This window comes from Lactuca virosa, chromosome 3, assembly GCF_052849685.1.
Source record: "Lactuca virosa cultivar CGN04683 chromosome 3, Lactuca_virosa_CGN04683_v6, whole genome shotgun sequence".
In the NCBI taxonomy this organism is placed as follows: domain Eukaryota; kingdom Viridiplantae; phylum Streptophyta; class Magnoliopsida; order Asterales; family Asteraceae; genus Lactuca; species Lactuca virosa.
Genome location: NC_136428.1, coordinates 370,861,524 through 370,880,480, shown reverse-complemented (window position 1 = coordinate 370,880,480; position 18,957 = coordinate 370,861,524). Strand labels below are relative to the sequence as shown.

General features: G+C 39.4%; 1 long non-coding RNA gene across 1 annotated transcript; it reads right to left on the bottom strand.

Moving 5' to 3' along the window:
- Positions 1-17,126: 17,126 nt before the first annotated feature.
- On the bottom strand, positions 17,127-18,291 carry LOC145163163 (uncharacterized). Its single transcript, XR_013739614.1, has 3 exons — positions 18,126-18,291; positions 17,864-17,933; positions 17,127-17,251 (listed from the first exon to the last, which is right to left on the bottom strand). It is a non-coding gene; the product is annotated as an uncharacterized LOC145163163 (long non-coding RNA).
- Positions 18,292-18,957: the final 666 nt, after the last annotated feature.

The following is an 18,957-nucleotide window of genomic DNA, read 5'->3' as shown; positions in this document are numbered from 1 at the left end:
GGAGTAATCTGTCACACCCCCAAACCAGAACGGCGGAAAAGTTCGGGGGTGGATGACGTCATATGTAGTATCACAACCATTGCATTATAGTAATCAAAGTAAACATAACCATTACAATAATTAAGTAAAATATTTACATCGGTTTGATTCGTATTTATACACTTCAAAAGTATAACAAAAGAAAAAGACGTGACTCTATACGCTCCGTCTTCTCAAAACTCCAGAAGGTACCTGTCTACTAATTCCCTGAGAATACAAGCAGTTTTGAAAGAGCGTCAGCATAAAGCTGGTGAGTTCATAAGCGGTGTTTTTGTAATGAAAACATGTTGATGACTCTGTAAAGATGTTCGTATGTTTCCAAGAAAATCCAATATTTTCTTTAGTAAAGGTGGGATAATATCAGTTGCATTTGTGATCACTTAGTTCATGCTAGCCATGTATAAACCAATATCGAACAGACAGTAGATTATATGGATCTACCCTAAGTCCACAACCAAACAAGGAACAGGAAATGAGGCAGAAACCACACATTCTACAGTCTATCGAATATTCTCCATACATAGCCCTGATGCCTAAACTACGTAATTATAGAATTAACTAGAAATGTTGGTTATTGTATCCTGTTGTAGTATAGGAAAACGTTAGTTCGTATGTCTAGTTACTATCAATCGTAGTATGAGTGTATTCTTGTACAAAACATTTGTATAGTATGTTCTGTTTGAAAACCCTGACTACCACCAGTATGTATAGTATGTTCTGTTTGAAAACTCTGACTGCCACTAGTATGTATAGTAGTTTCATTACTTAAAATAAAACTAATGAAGTATGAAATCATGTAAACAAATGGTTAGTTTATACTATTGTGAGTCGTATAACCATGCTTGATATGATCTAGTGACCTTTACGACGTTCTTCAAGTGTCGGTTAAATGACATTTGTCACCCCAAGCATGTCTGCCTAACTGTAGCTAGCAGTTCAGGTGTGGGATTGTCAGTCCCGAATAGATCTATTCACAAATCTCACGCTCTCCCACCAGGAGACTCTGGCTATACTATGATAGGATTTAATTTAGTACACCTAAGGGTACATTTTTGAAGTAGAGTCTCACAATTCTGTATAATCTAGTTTACGTGTAATTCTGTATTGTTCTCTTGTGTTTGAATCCGTTGTATACTGTATAAGGTAATAATTATACTTAAATAATTATTAAATATTGTACTCTTGTAGTAATGTATATCATAAACTAAATTTGTCATAGTTTATATGTTTACCCATGTATGTAATCTGAATTGGTAAAAGTTGTGTATTGAATTCCCCAAACTCTACCCATTATAGTTCACTTGAAATGTTATGTACTTGGTTTGTGAATTGTGCTGAAAATCATGCAATTAGGTTTCCAAGATAAAAGTGTCCCTTATGCTCAACATAGTACAAAAGGGATAAAATATCTAAATATTTTATAAAACGTGGAAATTGTTTAACTGTATCAATTGCATAAGTTTAAACTTGTTAAAATCATTTGTGTTTGGCTTGTATTCCCCCCCCCCCCTTGAAAACATTAAAATCATAAAAGTGTAGAGGTATGAACTCACTGTTAGTTGTGTGAAAACGTAGAATCAACGGACTGAAATGAAGACCCCCGAGTTGTAGTGTGGCACTTAACGGAATCCTAATAACAATTAAACACATATATGTATCTAAATTAGCGATTTCGTTAGATAAAGTGTTAGAAAAACACTTGCTTTCGGTTAAGGAATGTTACCGGGACTTGATTGAGTTGAGGAAAGTGGGTTTTCAGTCTAATTCACTGCTTAGGAAGTGTGTACGGCCGTGAATGGGGTTTACGGTTGTGAACAGGTGTACGCCTGTGAACAGCCTCTTGAAGGGTTTACGGCCTTTGAAGGTTTGAAGCGTGTACGGCCGTAAACTGGTGTGCGGTCAATGAAGATTTGCAGATTTGAAGGGTGTACGGTCGTACACTCAAGAACGAGGATGTTGGATTCGACGAAAAACGTGTTCTAGATGCTCTGAAATGACTCCCAATGACGATTCTTGATGATTTTTGGAAGAATACGGGTATTTTTGGGGTGTACGGTCAAGAGCTTAGAGAGAGAAGGAGAGTGTGTCCGGCCAGAAAAGTGTAGATGAGGGGTAGGGTCTCGTATTTATAGGGGTTCTCATGGTCGGTGGAGGGGTCCACCCAACGCTAGCCGTAAACGAGTGTATGGCCGTACACGGGTTTGCGACCGTAAACTCAGTCAGGCCGAAAATCGTTTGATTTTTCAAGAAGATTCAGGTTTTTCGCACGATTTTTCGTTCCGACTCGTATATAAATTTAATTATATAAAACTAGATGATTTTTCAAATCAAGAAGTTTGATGGAAACTTAATAAAATTCAAATTTTATTAACGGAAGTCGTATAACGGAAACGGAAAAAGTTTCGGGTTGTCACATAATCATTGTCATCCTCAGACATACGTCTCGTATCGGAGCTGCAACCGCCTTACGGATGAGCGCATCAGCCACCACACTGGCCTTCCCCGGGTGGTAGAGGATCTCACAATCATAGTCCTTCACCACATCTAACCATCGATGCTACCTCATGTTCAGATTCGGCTGGTCCATCAGATACATCATGCTCTTGTGGTCCGTGTAAATGGTAAAACGAACCCCATAGAGGTAATGTCGCCAAAACTTGAGGGCGAATACCACCGCCCCCAGCTCCAAATCATGCGTCGGTAATTCGCCTCATGAGGCTTCAACTGCCTCGAAGCGTATGCTATCACGTGACCCCGTTGCATCAGCACCACACCCATACCCGAGATCGAAGCGTCATAGTAAACCACGAAATCGTCGACACCCTCTGGAAAAGTCGGAATTGGTGCCTCGCAAAACCGTTGTTTGAGAGTCTCAAAGGCTGCCTGCTGCTCAGGCCCCCAACGGAATGTCACTGACTTCTTGGTCAGTCGGATCAAAGGGACAACAATCTTGAAGAAATCCTTGATGAATCTCCGATAACAACCCACCAAACCAAGAAAACTCTGAATCTCAGATGGATACCTCGGAACCTCCCACTGCATCATGGCCTCTATCTTGGCCGGATCGACCAGAATACCCTTCTGGTTGACAAGGTGCCCCAGAAACTGCACCTCGCGCAACCAGAACTCACACTTGGAGAACTTTTCAAAAAGTCTATCCCTCCTTAATGTCTCCACCACCTCCCCCAGGTGCTCCTCATGTTGCTCCTGAGTCTTGGAGTAAACCAAGATGTCATCGATGAAGACTATCACAGACCGATCCAGCATCGGTCTGCACACGCGGTTCATGAGATCCATTAATGTGGCAGGAGCATTGGTGAGCCCAAACGGCATCACCACGAACTCATAGTGACCATAGCGAGTCTGAAAGGCTATCTTCATCACGTCGTCGTCCCTGAGTCGCATCTGGTGATAACCCGATCGCTGATCAATCTTGGAGAACCAAGATGCACCCTGAAGCTGGTCAAATAAATCATCAATCCTCGGGAGGGGATAACGGTTCTTCACTGTTACCTTATTCAGCTCCCGGTAATCTATACACATCCGATGTGACCCGTCCTTCTTCTTCACAAACATGATCAAGGCTCCCCATGGCAAACTGCTCGGCCTGATAAATCCCTTGTCTAACAGCTCCTGCAGCTGTATAGACAACTCATGCATCTCGGGAGGAGCCAATCGATATGGTGCCTTGGTTATCAGAGTCGCACTAGGAACTAGGTCAATCCTGAACTCTACCTGTCGCTTCGGAGGTATCCCAGACATATCCTCTAGGAACAGGCCTGCGTACCCTCGTACGATCGGTACATCATCTATAGTCGTCTTACTCTTATCCCGGGTATCCATAACATAGGCGACCTAACCTGCGCAACCCTGCTGAAAGTAGTGCCTAGCTCTCGCTGTTGAACACAAGGTCCTCCCATGCTGCAGCCTCTCGCCCTGAATCACTAACCCTTCCCCACTTGGGGTCCTAACTCGTACAAACTGCTGCTCGCAGTCAATCACTGCACCATTAGGGCTCAACCAGTCCATACCCATGATAACCTTATGATGGATTTTCATCACTCTAACAACCTTAAGGTGCACATACAACACTAATTGCTTTGGATCTATGTTTTCTCTAATTATACATGCAATTTGATTTTCCAAATCATTATCCTAACTAGCATACAAAACATGGGTACTTATATAATAAAAAAAACTAGTTAGATGACATACCTTTTCTTGAAGCTTGTTTCCTTGGACCTTTAAGAGCCTAGCACCCCAAATGTGATGCCTCAAATGCTTCACAAAACACCACCAATAATGGAGGACTTGAGAGAGTATTACTTGCACACAAAAATCGGCTATGCTCTTCCAAATATCACTAGTGTCCGATTCCACGTACTAAGGGGCTTCTTATATAGTGTGGCAAGCATTAGGGTTACATCCATGTAAACCCTAGTGTGCATGACCTTTCATCTTACTTAGGCTCCATGGGTTAAACCTCCATGGACTATCCATGGACTACCATGTTAGTTTAGCACAACCTAAATAACCATAGGCCCACACTATAAGAATCATTGATTTACCAAAATCAACCCCTTACATTTAATTAGTCTCTTTTGATCACTAAATTAATTCCAAATTAATTCTTGATCAATACTAATTAAATAATATGATTTCACATTAATATATTAGAACTTATAATATATTAATAAATCATAAATAACCTCTTCTCAAAAGTCCATCCTTACAAATTGTTCGGGTGAAATGCAACCCAAATGGACCATGCTACTCTCGGGTCAAGTACATACCAATTATAGTTATGGACTTAGACACCTAATACAACAGTCTCTCACTTGGATAAGTCTAATAACTATAACTTCAAGTACAACCTAAAACACCGAATAGCAATCGTAGCTCTTAAAAGAATTTGTCGAACTGTGACATGCCATTTAGATAAGGGATCATATAATCCTCTGTTCTCAAGATATCAGCCGGACAAATACATGGAACATAGTCATTCTTAATGTCCAGCATTTGTTTCCCGATTTCCCATTTGTTTGACATAGAACTTAATCGAACACATCAATTGAGTTCTGATCGGGCCCGACACATAAGTCAAAACAAAATCATCGATGGGCCCAAGATATCGCTTTTAATCCTCCAAGGACTAAAAGGAACATATAAACTTCGACAGTATATTCTTGTACTAACTACTTGTTAAATCATACACAATAGTGTGTTTTATAACATCAAGTTACTAATGCGGTTTCGAACTATCAATGTACAACCAACTTATAGTCAACAACTCATTAATCTTGGTTTGAAGACTTATATGATATTATCGTCTCACGATCACTTGTGATAAATTCTATGAAGTGATTCAAGTGAGCGTGGGTTTAATCCAATACTCAGACCTTATGAGCACTCATGAATGTTGTAGCAAACTTTGCTATGTCTAATACACTTCAGACAATCTACAAGTCAAATTCATGACAATCTTGCCTCAATACCTACTTCCAAAGTATGATCGACTGTGGACAGTTTGAATAATATAATTATTCTGGAAGTCAAAACATGCAAAATGAAACAATAGTAAATGATTGAAACAAGATAGTAACATTACATATAAATAAAAACACCTTTTATTTAATCATCAAATGTCAATTACATTTCAACTATTACAAGTTTCAAAAACTATCTAATCATTAAAATTAATATCGGCCTTCAGCCCGATGCGCCTCGCATGCTGTGAGTACTTAACCCTACTCAATCCCTTCGTGAGGGGGTCTGCTGGGTTCTCCTCTGACGATACCCTCTTTGCTACGAGGAGTCATTCTTCTATTCAATGTCTTATGAAGTGATATTTTCTGTCAATGTGCCTGGATCTGCCATGATCCCTTGGTTCCTTGGCTAAGGCAACCGCACTCTCGCTGTCACAGAAAATCTCCATAGTCTCCTTTATAGCTGGTACAACTCCAAGGTCTCTGATAAAGTTCTTCAGCCATATCGCATCCTTCGCCGCCTCGCTTGCTGCTATGTACTATGATTCACACGTTGAATCAACTATTGTCTCCTGCTTGGAACTTTTCCAAGTTATTGCTCCTCCATTCAGGGTAAATACCCAGCCCGACTGAGAGCGAAAATTATCTCTGTCGGTCTGAAAGCTGGCGTTACTATACCCCACCACTCTCAAGTCATCACTCCCACCGAGGGTAAGGACCCAGTCCTTAGTCCTCCGCAGGTACTTGAGAATGTTCTTTACCACAATCCAGTGAGCCTTACCAGGATTCCCTTGATATCTGTTGACCATGCTCAAAGAAAAGGCCATATCAGGGCGAGTACAAGTCATATCATACATGATCGAACCAACTGCGGAAGCATATGGTACTCGACTTATCTCAACTATCTCAGCCTCTGTACTCGGACTCTAAGTTTTACTCAGTTTGGCATTGCTCTGGATCGGTAAGTCACCTTTCTTGGAATCCATAATGTTGAATCTTTTCAACACCTTTTCAACACCAGAAAGCTAATTGTACTCCCACTAGCCTTGACATACACACAGGACTCATCCTCGCTTCTCGAAAAGCCAAATTCTTTGACTTTCTCATCGAAACAAAGATTCCATCTGCAAGATGCTTGTTTCAATCCATAAATGGATTTTTCAAGCTTACACACTCTATTAGGGTACTTTGCATTGACAAAACCCTCTGAATGACTCCAGTCTTTTGGAGTTGGCCTATGCGCTTCTTGCTGACATGTCCAAGACGACAATGCCACAAGCATGCCTTATCCAATTCATTGGAAGAATCAATGTGCAACACATTATTTCCTAAGTTGTCTACAACCATCACAGTTTCATTATGAAAAACTTGATACTTGGGAAAATTGGGACTAATTCCTTGTTTGCATATGTATGTGATTCAAGTGAAGGACTAAAGGAACTAGTACACATTGATGTAAACTGGTCAGATCCACCACAAAGGACGATAAAGCCTATTTGTCATGATTTACTGAAAGTTCAGTAAATATGATTATGCTTACAAGATTAAGTATAATTCTGATACCTTGAAAACATTCAAAGGATAGCAGAACGAATAAGAAGAATCAAATTAGGCAAAAAGATACTTTAGTATCGTGTTTTATGATCATCCTATTGATTGTGGAACCATATCACAATTGATCCTCTAAGGACACCTTAGTACACTTATATGGCTAAGAAGAGGAATCGGGAATTGTTGAAATGGTTAAATCAAGAAGATGAATCATACTTCGCTCTAAAATTCGAGTCTTAGAGTCATACTCCAAGATTGTGCCTTGAGTGACATGTTCTAAGTACGTTTATAACGCCTCATAAAATGTGGAGTAGAAATGTTTTCTAACTCTTGCATATTTGAAATTGGTAGTTGATGTTTTGGATAAAACAAAGATCAACTAAGACCAATTATGTGAAGTGTTGTCTTGATAAGGTCTCACACTAACTCTTGAATATATAGTTGTCAAGAAATGTTCCTTGACAGAGAATCTTATACGTCAAGAGGTCAGCGGGAGTCTTAATGGTCTTGAATAGTTTCAGGAACTAATCAAGAATAAACCTTTTAGTTATCACTAGCACACGACTTGAGGTTTGCAACTTATCATGTTGACATGCTCTTGTTTTTGTGCCTATTCCAGTTAGTTCGACTGTGCATGTGAGTTCTATGAGTTCTCATTTGAATGCATAAGGCAATGCACCTTGATCAATGAAAAGTACATTGATCTGTTAGGGTGAGCTGCTAAATAACTTGGAATCAATGGTAGGACCTTTGTGCTACCAAATGGCAATAAATTAAGATTAAGTAAGTTCAATCTATAGGAGTTTGAATTTGTCATAAACCTTATCTTATGATAGTGGATGGAAATGACGAATTCACATGGATAGGAACACATACACCATAAAATCTAAGTGGCAAAAGGTTTATCTCCACTTCATGAAAATGATTGTGAGGAAACGCTTTCACTAAGTAGATTTAAAGGATTAGAGTTAGCAGTTGTGATAATTGCATTCTCAAATTCGAGTATGATTACGGCATCCCTTTTTATAGTTCGAATTGTGAGAAATAGCAACTAGTTCGAACATTTGGGACTTATTGTTATAATTTTCTGAAAAGTTTAAACACACACATGTACTATTTAATCTGAAAGGTGTGTGAGCTTGAAAATTCTAGGCAAATACTTATTGAAGCACCACGTATTAGAATTCTAAACTTTGGTATGAAAGTCAATAAGTATTGATTTCTAGAAGTCCAGCTGATTTCTGGGTACATGTCAAAGCTAGTGGGAGCATAAGTGGTATGCTAGTAAGAGTATAATTGTTGTGCTAGTGGGAGCATAATTATACTTAGTGTTGTAAGTAGACAATACTATTTATAGGAAACAAAAGTTACAAATTTGCAAAGCTACAAGTTTGGATGTTGTTTCGCGATAGAAAGTTATAGGGAGAATATACTAATACTTCATTTCGAATCTAAAAGATTAGATTGAAATTTTGATTTAGTCATGGACATATATGAATGTTATGTTGAAATGATTCAACATAAAGAAATTATGTATATGGAAATATTGTAGCAAGAGAATGATAAAGTATCATGTATTTATAGGATTAATTACATTTGCTATAATATTAATTTGTTCTGATTTTTCCAAATACCTAGGTTATTAAGAGAAAAAAAGGGACCAGAGCCAGATATGACTAAAGTTGTTAAACAACTCTCAAGGACAATCTGAGGTTTACCAAAGATTGGTCGCTTGAGGACAGTTGGAAGTATAGTATAAATTTGGAAGGACCATATTGACATGTTCTGAGAAGAGGTAACTCTTGTTCAGAAGTGATAGTCAAAATGGGAATATGGAAATGTTTCCATAAGTGGAAGTTAATTATAAAATTGTGTAAGAATAGAAGCCTTAATGCAGGAAGGATGTTCAAAGGAATGTACTTTGAATATCAGACTTCGTTTCCATGGAATTGTTCTCCATTGGGATACCTTGTAATATATTTGGCCAAGTCTCTGTGACTTTTGTGCATAGACATTACAAAAGGATCATTGCATATAAGTTTAGAATCTTATAGATTACAATAGATGACAATAATTTGGTATTCTTACGCTTACGATAAGGATTTGGAATCGTTAAATGAGCATCGTTGTAAATGTGTTCAATTGATCTATATCACAAAGTAAGGACAATAGATAAACATGGTGTGCATGTTAAGAGAATGGGATGAATATTGTTTTAATTCAAGTATTGAGTTGATTAGTCGAAACAGTATACAATGAATAAGTCTAATTAATATGGTGATTAAATAATAAGTGTTTTATTTATATTCAAAAGTTTTGAGACCATAATTAATTAGATTATTCTTGTGTTTCACTTTGCATGTTTTACTTCCCGAATAACTAGGTTATTCAAACATCCACATTCAATCACACTTCGGAAGTAAGTAATGAGCTAAGGCTGTCATGAATCAAACTGTAGATTGTCTAAATGTTTAGACATAGAACAAGTTTGCTGTAGTGTTAATGAGTACTTCTGAAATAAAATTTGAGTATTGGATTAAAAACACGCTCATTTGAATCACTTCATGGATTTTATCACGAGTGATTGTGAGACGATAATATCTTATATTCTTGAAACAGAAACATATAAGTTGTAGTTTACAAGTCGGTTGCACATTGATGATATGTAAACGCATCAGTAACTTGGTGTTATAAAATGTATTGTTGTGTGTGATTTGATAAGTAAATTGAGCAAGCATATGAGTCGAAGTTTATCCATTCCTTTTACCCAATGTGGGATAAAAGCGATATCTGTGGGCCCCTCGATGATTTAGTGATGACACCCTAAGCGCTTGGCCAAGCCTGGACTGATTTGATTTGGTCAATTAGTCAGTCGCCATAAATCGGAAATCGGGAAACAGAAATTGAACAAAGAGAATGATTACAATCCATGTCTCATGTCCATAGGATATCTTGTAGAATGGAGGAATATTTGATCCCTTATCTAAAAGGACGCGTTACTGATAAGATCAGAGTTTGACAGCTACTTTTGAAAGCTACGATTGATAATCAGATTATGAACTCGTACTTGCAATAATAGTTATTAGACTTGTCCAAGTGGGAGACTGTTGGATTAGGTGTCTAAGTCCATAACTATAATTGGTATGTACTTGACTTGATTATGAGCATGGTCCTTTTGGGTTGCCTTCACTCATGCAACTTGATAGGATGACAAGAGGAGAGAGAGTAGGATTTATTATATGAATAATAAATTGGTACTCAAAATGGTTTTATTAATATATTACATGATTAATATATTATTTAGAAATCATATTATTAATTAATAATTAATTACAAATTAATTTGATATTAATTTTGGGATTAAAGGAACTGATTAATAATTGAGGGACTGTTTTGCAAATCATTGATAGTTGCAAAACTGGGCTGATTGGACTCCTTAATTATGGAGTGGGCGAAATCCTATAGGAGGCCCTATAGATTTCGTCCAAGGCCTCTTAAGGAGGTGTCCATGGGCTGCTTGTTGCCTAAGTAAGGTATTAGGTTTTCCACCTGAACACCCTAGCAGCCACAGCTATATAAAGACCTTCTCACTAAGGATTTTCGGCCTATGCATGTCTTCTAAGGACCCCTAGCCGAAATCCTTCCCTCTCTAAGTTATCCTTTTGCATTGGGTGTTTGTGACTTCATTACAGGTGCAACAATTGGGGCACTAAGCTTTCAAAGGTCAAGGAGTTCTTGTTATTACAGTATAACAAGTAAGGTAATGTTTCTAACCCTAGTTTATGTATGATTTTTTGAATTGTGTATGCTAGTTCTAGGGTTCTATGCTTTGGTATTCAATTTTCATGTTCAATAGAGAAAAACTTAGATCTAAAGCAATTAGGATTGCATATGCACAATAGGATGTTGTAATGCTCAAAACCCATCAATCTCTACATCAAATGGACAATCCAGCTCTCCTGGAGCTCCAAAAAATCGCTTGATCAGCGCGAGCGATACAAAAGACTGGGTAGCCCCCCATTCGAATAATACCATAGCAGATATACCGTTCACAAGGAACGATCCCGTCACTACATCAGGTGTTGCACGTGCATCCTCTGCTGTCAGCTGGAAGGATCTGCTCTTTGCCACTGGCGCCTCTGCCCGACCCTGATGGCCATCGGTAATCCTTAATGTAGCAGGAGCGGGTGCCGCCACCTGTCCTGCTGCTCCTAAACTCGGACACGGGGACTTTTTTTGGCCCCTCTGATTGCACTGAAATCAGATCAGATCAGACACTGTCATGGTGATAGTGGGAGCAGTGTAGTCCCTGCTGACATGACCAGTTCGGCCGCACTTGAAGCAGCTCGAACTACCCGCCCTGCACATCCCCTCATGCGACCTACCACACCTATCGCAGCGGCCTCGGCCTTGTTGGCCCTTCCCTCGGGAATATACCTTGGGCTTCTTGCCCGATCCCTCCACACTAGCTGCCACATCTGGCTTCCTCTTCCTCTTCATCTCTAAATCAATTTCCCTCTTACGAGCCCTCGCTATCATATCCTCCAGCATCTTGCAGCTGGATCGGATCACAAACTGGCGGATATCACTCCATAACATCTTATGGTACCGGGCCTTTTTCATCTCCTCATCCGCCACATACTGCGGAACAAGGAAGGCCCTCTCCCTGAACTTGGCGGTAATCTCAGTCACCGTCTCAGTCGTCTGCTGGAGATCCTGGAACTCCCAAGCAAGCTGTTGCACCTCGATCACAGGTGCAAACTCGGCCCTGAACCTGGCCGAGAAGTTACTCCAGGTCATCGCATCTAAAGTTGCATCATCTCCAATGGTATGTCCGACCTCCTCCCACCAGTCACGTGCTCTGTCCTTCAGGAGACATGAAGTAAGTCGTACCTTGTCCCCCTCGGGACATCGGCTCGTATGGAAGGCGTTGGAAAAATCATCCAACCACCTGCTACTAGCAATGGGGTCCCGAGCCCCATGATAGTCTGGAGCTCCACAAGCTCGGAACTCTCTGAATGTCATCGTGCGTGCCCCTAGCATGGCCACCATCTCGGTGCGGAATGCACCCAACCTCTCGTCAAGAATCTCCAAAATCCCCTCCTTGACCGTACCGGAGATCACATGAGTCTGGTCCAATATACTGTGTGTGACCTCAGATAAGATGAACTCCCTCATTTGCTCATCGAGCTGCCCGACTCCAGAGCCCGAGCCTGATCCCTCGCCTGCACTAGAGCTGCCAACTGGCCTAGTGCGTAGCGTCACCATACTGAAAATACGCCATAACAAATGTCAAAATACTCATCATAACTCGAGGGATCACACACAGTACAAGTTCCCCGGATTCATCTCAGCCCTCCTTGATTCGATTACGGATCCTCTGCTTTCAGTAGTACGAACCCATACTACCTTCCACTTTTATCCGTACTTTCCTCAATAGTTGCCTTGACTCCACCAAGTCCCTTCTACTACTACTGCTCTTCGTACTAATCTCATCCTAGGCTTGCCCTAGGTTAATCTCCGTCCCACTCTCCGCCACCAGCTGCATAAGAAGTCCCTGCTATCTCTCCCTAACTAGCTCACGAACACCATTACATATCACTAAGACCAGATAATTTTTCGAATGAGAGGTCCTACCCTACAACGGTTAGACTCAGAAAAGAGCTGCGAAATAGAGCTAAACCTAACCTTCTGAAATTATTTATTCCTTGTAAATGTAACTTAAAGTATTCGTTTACTAGTTAGTTAAAGATAACTAGAACTCCTAAAAGCACAAAGCAAGCAGCATTCGAGCATCGAGTAAACAAAACAAGCATATTCGAATCAGGCTATCATACAACTGACTAATCAGTACTAGCATGCAGTTCATAAGCTCATACACATATATCAGGCATACAAGGCACCCTTCCTAGATCCTTAGCCCTAATCTAGCATGCATTTCTCATAAGCATATCATAACAGCACAACATGTATGGGTAATTTGGGAGAACTTAATTGAGCTCGGCTGATTGCATGCACCACACCCTTTTCTCTTTTCAAAATCCTTTTTATAAAAATGGTTTCCTTTTTGAAAATCTTTATACCAAGTCCTCAGTTTGAGTTCAGACATACCCGAGAGTGTGCCCGAATCGCTCAAACCAAGGCTCTGATACCAACTTGTAACATCCCAAAAATCATGACCAAAAATTTCATTTTTATTTATTAAAAGAAAAATAATTATCAAAATCATTTCATCCAAAAACATAAGTCATAGTACCACATCATAGTATCACATCAAAAATCATATCAATATATCATAGTAAAAACATCCCATGCTAAACAAATGGTGTATGCACTGCAGTCATCCCGAGCTCTTCCCCTTGCTACCAGAGGTACCTGAAACCAAAATTGAAAACTGTAAGCACGAAGCTTAGTGAGTCTCCCCAAACTACCACATACCATACACATAATCATGCTACTAGGAGATACGGGCCCTGCCCACACTCAAGGAGATACGGGCCCCGCCCACACTCGGCTAACTAGGAGATACGGGCCCTGCCCACACTCAAGGAGATACGGGCCCCGCCCATACTCGGCTAACTAGGAGATACGGGCCCCGCCCACACTCCGCTGGCTATGAGATATGGGCCCCACCTACACTCGACTATCTATGAGATACGGGCCCCGCCCACACTCAGCTACTAAACATACATACAAGTATCACACAGACAACAAGTATAGTCAAATCTATCAATCATTCCTATATCCATACTCAAATAATGCTATGAAATACGGGCCTCGCCCACACTCAGCTATCTATGAGATATGGGCCTCGCCCACACTCAGCTACTAATCAATACAAATAACATATACAGGTCGGCCTTGGTGCCTTCGACCCATTCAAACCAGGAGGAAACTCACATCACTGTCGGATGATAGTTGAAACGTCTCTGCTCAGAATCAGCTCTACTTGCTCCCTGAACCAAAACAACTCCTTAGATACCATTCCATACTCATAACCCTTAAGGGTCAACTCTGGTAAAGTTAAAGTCAAACTCAATGCTCCGAATTGACTCAACTCGTCTAGTTTACCCTTAAACTCGTCGAGTCCTCATGAATCACAAAATCGTGGAATCGCGATCTAACTCGTCGAGTTTTCCTCCAACTCGTCGAGTTCCTCCTTCTCAACAGAAATGGGACTTTCCTAGTACAACTCGTCGAGTTCCCTTATGGACTCGTCGACTTCCATTAGCAGAATCGGAAAATGCTCGACCCCAACTCGTCGAGTTCCTCTATGAACTCGCCGAGTTCCTAACATTTCTAGTCTATTCAGCCCTTTACTCGGATCTAAGGTTCCAGAACATAGATCTACATTGTTTCCATGGCATATTTTTGTAAAGTCGACAACTTGATGGCTTTGCATGCCTCAAATGGAACGAATCTCGAGATATAGCAATCTACTTTTATGGACATGGTCTTTTATTGGACAAGAACGGGTTTAAGACCCTTTTATGAATCTAAGGACCAAATAGCATTGGGAATGGAAGTTCTTATCATCAAGACTATGAGGGTTATCATGTTTCCATCAATGGGGTCAAAAAGACCCATAAAACAAGACTAAGAGAGATCTAAGCTATAAATCATCAAGTTAGGGACTTTTTACCTCAGAAAGTTGCCAAAGATGGACGAGATCCCAGATCTAGTGCTTCCCTCCAAGCTCAATGACCTTCTAGTTCTTCCAAGTCGTTCACCAAGCACAAAATCACACAAAATCCACTCAAAACCTCAAGTTTCTCACCAAGGAGCTCACAATACGATTTAGGGTTTCAGGGAGGCTGATGAAGGTTGGTAAGAAAAGAGTAAGTCCTTTAAATTGGGTGCAAAACCCTGGAAATTAGGGTTTTCATCCCAGCCGGTCTACCCGTCGAGTTGAGGCCTCTCAACTCGTCGAGTAGATTACTTAAATCACGTGGTCCTGACAATCTCTACTCGACGAGTTTGGGGCTTCCAACTTGTTGAGTTGCTCTAAAACATGAATAAATTATGAATTAAATGCATACTAGGAACCAGGCGTTACAGTGTGTTTAGGTTTAAAATCTTGGACTTCCTTGTAATGCTGTAATGCTTTGTGATTTTGCAAGCTGCTTGATAGTTTGACTTTAATATCATTTCTACCGTTCCAAATAAAAAAGTTAATATAAATGATAACGATTTATCAAAAAGTCCTTATTTAAGTCAATAAGATTATTTTTTTATATATCTAATATTTAAAAAGTATTTATTAACTGTGTTAAACAATAATAATCTAAGGGCCTGTTTGATTTTATGCTAACTGGGTCCAGTCAGAGGTTTTTTTCTGAATCGGTCCATTCAGGCTGTTTGTTTTGTATCTGATCTGGTCCATGTCTCTGACTCGGTCCACAATAGTTGTTGATTCGGTCCAACAAAAAAAAAGGAGTTGAGTGAGAAAAATTCATTATTTGACCTTCTCCCAAAATACGTGTACTCCTTCACATTCTTCATCCTCGTCCCAAATTTACCAATGCAAGTACAACTCCATCGCTTCCTCCTCAAACGTCGGCCTCCTCCTCCAGTGTCGTCCTTTATCGCAATACGTCGTCGGCACCGACCTCCTCCTCCATCGTCGCCCTCCTTCATCGTTAGTTTCGTCTTTCATCTCCTCTCTATCTCTGCAAAATGATTTCTGATTCACAATCGATTTCCAAATCGATTGTTCAGTGGCTTGTCTTTGTTTAATGATGTTATTGATTTTTGGTCGATTCTGAAAACAAATAATCAAATCGATTAGTTTGATTTTGGAAATTAATTTGAAGATTCAATTGTGTTTTTATGTAGTTCTGTAAACAAATAATCAAATCAATTAGTTTGATTTTGATCAAGAAGTAAGATGGTGATATAGTTCTAAATTACTGTAATCAGATGCAAGATGATGATGTAGTTCTGATTTATAATGGTAAATGGAAGCATTAATTGATTTGAAAGTCAACGAAGTTTTGGACAGTCAAAATTGGAGTTCCATCCTTCACAATGAATCAGAATGCTAATTTTGTCCTGATGTTTACGAATTGAAAGAAATGTCATCAAAAGGAAATTCAAAGGCATTCAAAATTGGTATGCTTTATTGTATTTGGATTACAAAGTATGGGGTTGATGACAAGAGCTTGGGATTCGGAAGAATGGGAAGAAGGAAAAAAGAATAATTCTATAGTTTTTTCGGTACCTAATATATGTGTATGTAAATTGTCAAATGTTATACCTTAAAGTGTTCGTGTATAATAATGTTACTTTGGATTTTATATGATATTTTGTTTGAGAGTAATATAGTCATTTTTTACCGGAAGTTGAATGTTTTTATAAAAAATATTGTTTGAGGGTAATATAGTCATTTTGTACAGTCAGTCAGTTGCAAAATCAAACAACAGGTTTCAGTCAGAAGTTAACTCAGTCAGAGCTTCTAACTCAATCAGCGTCTAACTCAGTCAGTTCTGACTCAGTTAACAACTATCAAACGACTCCTAATAAATTTTAAACCAATAATCACAAACATCCTAAGGTCATCCGGTGTGATCTCACTATATTTGTGTAATGAGATGAGTTGTGGTGAAACTTCCCCTAACTTTGTTCTTAATAATGGTGCATTTCCACACACTCTTTACTGTATTTTTATTCTTTTCGATTCTTCATCTACTTGTAGTCTTGTACAGTACAATAACATGTAGCAATTTACTGAATGAGGGATGAGAGGTGATATTTCCTAAGAAAATAAAGACAAATAAAATAACACACAAAAAGTGAAAGATACGTTGAAACTACACCCGCCTAAATGATATCGCTTAGATGGGACATTGTTACATTCAATTTGATTAAGGGATAATTGTGACATCCCCATTTTCACGGCCAGAAAAGACCGATTTTTGTTTATGCTTTGTTTAAAAATCAGAGTAACATTTTAAATAAAAGTGTTGCGGAATTTGTTCCCAAAATAAAATATGATAAAGATTTATCAAAGCATTTCCGTAGAAATGTATTTCATTAAAAACCTCGGGATGTCATGTTCAATACAGATCAAAAGCATAAACAGTACAATATAAGCCTTACTACATTTATTCATATCTACATGCCTATATCCGTAATCTCTCATCCCAAACATCATATCTATGCTCGTGCGCCACTACCTGTAATACAAGAAACTGAGTGGGTCAGGCTTGGGAGCCTGGTGAGCACATAGGGTTTTCAACCCACAATAAATAAGTTTATTAATTTCATCAATCAACAATAACCCGATTACCCGTTCCCGTTATCCTCACATTACGTCCCTAAAACACCTATCATAAGGGACCTAGACTAAGGATCAATATCGGGATGGACACTACTGCCAAGGGGTCTCCTCAGCAATAAATGTCCTAAAGGCAACCATGAGGGGGATGGAGTACACCGGTGAACACATCGTTCACAAACACCTACAGGTTGCGAGCCTGCTAGCGTTCCACTGGACTGTCTAGAAGAGTCCGTGGTCGTCATCCATACTCCGCTAGATGACAGAATCAATAACAACAACATCGAGGCCTCTCATCATTTTATCACACATTGTCTTATTACATCTACCCATGTTTTACCCCAACATTTTTGTAGATATAAAATACATATACAGTTTAAATTATTTAAAACATGTATAAAAATCTTTCATCAGCATAGGCAGCAAGTATTCAAATAATATGCACACATAGCACGTATTAATATAAAATACTTCATATCTATGTGTAAGATGAAAGTAACTATGCACTCACCTGATTAGGTGGTGACTCGGTATTTGAACAGCACTTCGTTATCTCAAAACAATTTTTCCTTGACCAAAACCTAGTATTAATACCACTAGAGTTTAGTTTTAACGTTAACCGTGACTAATTAATAGTCTAGCTATTATTATTATTATATAAGCGTTAAATAACACTCAATATATAAATAATAATAGCCCAAATAATTATTTTAAGGACCTAATAACATTACTATAATTATTTAAAAGTTATATTAAAAATTTTGTAGGCGTACCTTACTTATAGCGGGTTTTTCTCAAAACCGGACTTCGCTGGAGCAGCGTTTCCGAGCCGAAAGGTTCTTTTCTCGGGACTCCGGGAGCCTCGGAACTTCCTTCGGGTGCTAGGGGGTTTACCTAGACTTTAGGGGCTCAAGGGAGCTTAGAGAGAGAGTTTAGAGAGAGAAAGTGGAAGAGGAAAGGTGTAAGAAATGAGAGAACCCGACACTTCTATTTATAGTGAGTTGGGGCATGTGGTGGCCTTCTGGTGGTGCCATGTGTCCAATTTCTGGTGGTGCCACATGTCCAATTTCTGGTGGTGCCACGTCACCCAATATCGCGTATCGGCCTCCCGACTTAGAAAAATCATAACTCTCGCATACGAGCTTCGTTTTTGACGTTATTTATATCCACGCGAAGGCGGGAACGTAATCTACAACTTTCGTTTAGACTCCGTTGGCTAATTTTGAATTTATTTTAAAAGTTATATTTTTAACAGGCCGGGACAGGATTGGTCCGTTAAAAATTCATAACTTCCTCATCCGACGTCCGTTTTCGTCTGTCTTTTTATTGTTATGCCACAATTAACGAGCTCTTCGATTCTCGTTTAGGTCGTGTCGGCTAAAAACTCGCTTTATCGTAAATTCACTATTCACGCTTCCCGGTATCGTGCCGGTTCCGTCGTGAAACTTCGTCGGGTCATAACTTCTTCGTTATAACTCGGATTTCGGCGTTCTTTATATCTCCGGAATCCTTGTTTTGACCACTACAACTTTATGTAAAGATATCGGGCTTATATCATATTTTAATTTTGACGCTTATTTTTATTCTTTATTAATTATACATTTA